Raw genomic sequence first — 4,379 nt, forward strand, 5'->3', positions numbered from 1 at the left:
TGCGCAGGTGGCATCTGGGTGAAGGCCTGAAGCAGGGAGGACTGAGTCCTGTGACTCCTCGGGGAAGAAAGTTCTAGGCAGAGGAGCAGCCTGTACAGAGGCCCTGAGGTGGGAGAAAGCAGGAATTTCCAAGAGACAGCCAACGCCTGTGTGTTTGGAGCAGCACGAACAGCACAGGGGAAGTGGGGACTGAGTCCCAGGTGGGGTGGGGAGAGGAAGCACTTTGGCTCTGACTCTAAGTGAGCTGGGGAGCCGTGGTCGGGTCTTGAGCACCAGGGCCTTTTATTGCAGCATGAACCCTGCCTATGTCTCCTTTTCTCTAACGTCCCCTGGTAGACCGGAACAGGAATCTAAAGTTCCAGTCTCCATCTGCTCATGCAGGGCCTTTAGCCCTTCCCTCAGGTGAGGTATTTATATGTTAGGCCCTGGGCCAGGGCAGGTACGCAGGTACTCTCCTCCTCCAGTCCCAGGCACGCACCTCCGAGGAGCCCCTTGAAGGCGCATCACTGTTGCTTTGCTGCTGGAGCCTCACATGGTAGCACCAGGGTGGGTGCTCCGGAATTTATGTTGCCCGGAGCTGGGGAAGTGCAGGTTCCAGGCAGGCACAGGAAAGAGGCCATCTCCCCCTGCCTATGACACATGTGGCAACTCTGCACAAGCCACGCTGCTGTGAGACCCAGGTAACCTAGTCCCTCCACCAAGCAGCGTCCCTGGGGCTAGCTCTCTCTCCTGTCTGAGTGCTCACACCCAGGAGCCAGGCCCTCCCCTGCTCACTCTAGTCCTGTTTCGCCCAATATGAACCCCACTATTCTGATACAAAAAGCCCTGGGTTCTGGTGGGGGTGGGAAGTGATGGAGGGCTGTCAATACCAGCTGTGTCTGAGGGCCCCGGGCCAGCCGGCCCAATGCCCTGGGATGCTTACACTGGGCCCCTGGCATTACCGGCCCCTAGGAGCCTGTCCATTCTCTTCTCCTGTTGTCACATTTCATGTCCCTGTGGCTGGTTTGCAGCTCCTGGAAGGTGGCTACTGGGTCCTAGTCTCCTCTGTAGGCTTTCCTTGTTTCTTCAGCGCCTACCAGAGTTTTTGCCCATGGTGGACCTTTAGTCAATGTAATATTTAATGTCTGAGTCATGTAATAGTTACTTGCTCATTTCTGGGTATAGCCTGAGACAAATTTTGTCTGATAATCTGAGGTGTTCTCTTTGTGTGCTTGTGATTTGCACATATGCAGGTTGTACATATGCTGATGACAACAGTCTCCGTGTCTCTTTCCTAAGCAGTTTTCAAGCTGGCTGTTACCCTTGCAGCTGTGACACGATCTCCTTACCATTGTTTACTTCTTTATTCCTCAGACCTCATCTGACATAAATCTTCAAGCCCTGCACCCCTCCCTGAGCTTGTCTATGACTCATGAAGCCCCATGCTCGAGAATGAACAGGCTGTCCCCACTCTCCCACCTCCGCCTTCCACGACCCAGCGCTCTCTCCAGTGATGATGAACCTTTACTGCAGTGATGGGTCAGGGTTTAGTCCTGGATTGGCGATGTTATTAAAAACAGATTTAGTAATGCTCCAAGCAGTGAGCCTGCCTGTCCAGTAATGGTTCATCATAGTCATAAAGCTAACTGGGACCATCAGGGGTCAGCTAATCTCTGCTTTTAGGCACGGCCACACCTACGTCATTCCAGAGAGAAGGAATTAGCTTTTATTTGTTGTTATTTTTTAAAGACCTCCAGAGAGAGCTCAGCCTCCCCCGGAAATCTACTCTGGTGATGCAATGTTCTCCAGGCAATGTTGAGTTGTACGTGTGTGATGTGCACGCTCCAGGGTTCCTGCAATGATTTCTGCCGATTCCACCCCCTCTCCCCGCCAACTTGCCCTCTGCCCGCCTTCTGCAGGCTCAGGGTCTGAGACAACAGCAGTGGAGGAGTGGAGGGAAGGTGGGAGCAGTGTGGTGTGTGAGAAGGCTGCACACCCTGGTGCCTGGATTCAAGTCCACCTACCCCTGGCCTGCTCTGTGAACCAGGCAAGGTTGATCGGTCTCCCTGAGCCTCAGTTCCCTCAACCGTGACAGGGGGAATAATCATGGTTACTTTGCATGTTGTGAGGTTTGGCGATAATATGTGTAAAGTGACTCATTCATAGTTAAGTGCTCTATAAATGCCTGCTATTACTGGGGACAGAGAAAAAAAAACGATGCCTCGGGAAGGCAATGAGAGCGTTTGGACTTGAGAGTCTTCTGAGAACAGAATGTGTGGTCTGTGTGGGAACACATCAGTCAGGGGTGAATCTTCCTGGGAGCCTCCCTGCTCACTGCATGAGGCTCCTGGGGAAATCCCAAAGCTGCTCGAGCAGGGAAGGGTGCTGGTCCCAGGGCATTTGTATCCTGGGTGTTTCCAGCTGACTGGCCGGTGCATCCAGTCCCTAGGTTGGGGCAAGCATGGGCACACATCCATGCATTTTGTGGGGGGTGATACCCGTTGCCTGACTTGATGAGAAGCAACCTGTCCCTGGGCTGTTGGTTTCCATGGCAGCACAGGGAAGAGCAGCTAAGCAACCAGGCAGTTATGCTTTTAGAAAAAGTAGCATGATTTAGGAACCTATTGATTGTCATAGCTCTGTGCATGCAGAATGCAAAGATTCATTCATGTAAAACATATTTATTGAGCATCAGTCATGTACCAGGCATATGGGATACATCAGTGAGCATAACGGACAGGTCCCTGTTCTTGAGGAGTTTACGTTGTGGAAGGTGGGGCTTGGGGAGGCAGACAATGAACAATAAACATAATAAATATATAAACTGTACAGTATTTTAGGAGGTGGGCTGTTGTATGGAGAGAAAGAGGAAGGAGAGAAACAGGTAATGGGGATTAAGAGTGCTGGGGGGGCCAGCCGAGTGCCTCATTGGTTAAGAGTTTCTTGGGAGCGTGAGCTCTGAGCAGCAGGGCTGCCGGTTCGGATCCTACATGGGCCAGTGACGCTGTGCCCTCTACAGCTAAGATGGTGAACAACAGCTCGACCTGGAGCTGGGCTGCCGTGAGTTGCCGGCAACAGCATAGGTTGCCGTGAGCTACTGTGAGTGGCCATCCAGTGGCCGTCAACCATAGTCTAAAAGAGCGCAATGATCACGATACCAACATGGGCCTGTGAAGTGGTGTCCTCCACAACTAGACTGAAGAACAAAAGGACAGCAACTTGTCTGTTTCCCTTTCCTGATTCCCCAACACTGTTTTCCTCCTCCAATTCCTCAATAAAATCTTTAACAAAAAAGAGTGCTGGGTGGAGGTGGGTGGTCAGAGTAGGCCGCCTTGAGAAGGTGACATTTGAGCAAAGACTTAGAGAAGTTTCAGGAATTAGTCCAGCATGTGTAAAGGCCCTGAGGCCAGGAATGTATCTGGTGTGTTCAAGCAACAGGGAGGAGGTAGTGAGGCTGGAGGGGAGTGAGAGGAGGCACTAGGAGGGGGTTTTCAGGGCAGACAGGTTGTGACGATCAGATAACATCAGGTCATTTGACTTGGGGTTTTCTACTGAATGGCCAGTTAGAAGGTTATAACAGTGATCCAGTGAGAGATGATGCTGGTAGCAGTGGAGGTGAAGAGGGATCTAGAGCAAACTCTGCTCAACAAAGACTTGCAAGTGACTATCAGGAATCAAGTGAATATGCAGATAACTGTAACTCAAAGTGCAATAACCTAAGAGTTGCACTGAAAAAAAAATGTAGAAGGAATTCTAAGAAAGAAGGAGCACATCTGGCTGTTAAAATCATAAAACTCTTCAAGTGTTAGAGATGGGCTTTGAAGAATGAATAGAGTCCAACAGGGAGTTTGGGAGGGCAGTTAGCACAGGAGTTGCAGCCTGGGCAAAGCATAAAGGTGGGAAAGGTAGGGAAAGAATCAGGCCTTTCTCTCTCCATCCTGACTCTCCAGCTTTTAGCCTACGGCGCACATGGAAACCTGGGGGAGCAGAGACAATGAGGCAAAGTAGTGGGGAAGCCAGGGCAACATTGCAGGTGGGAGGTAAGGGCCTAAAACAAGTGTAGCAGCTCGGGGTCTGGGAAAAATGGGAAGTGTAGGTGGGATGCTGGGGAGAGGGGTCATATGTGACTGGCAGTCAGCCAAGGGAGGAGTTGGCGATGGCCCTGAGGCCCAGCCTGGGTGTAGGGAGCACAGCGGTGCCACTAACAGAAGTAGCTTGGTGGCAGGGGTGGAGAAGAGAGGAGAAAGGCAGTGCCTTTGCACCCACTGAGAGCACTATGTCCAAGGGAGAGTGGTCAAGCAGGGGCTGGGGATGCCGGTCAAGGTGCAGTGGCCATGCTCCGCCCTGTGTTGATTTGCACCCGTTTGTTTGTTGGGGATGCACAGAACCAATGGGAAGAC

Source organism: Hipposideros armiger, unplaced genomic scaffold (genome assembly GCF_001890085.2).
Source record: "Hipposideros armiger isolate ML-2016 unplaced genomic scaffold, ASM189008v1 scaffold_70, whole genome shotgun sequence".
Lineage (NCBI taxonomy): Eukaryota > Metazoa > Chordata > Mammalia > Chiroptera > Hipposideridae > Hipposideros > Hipposideros armiger.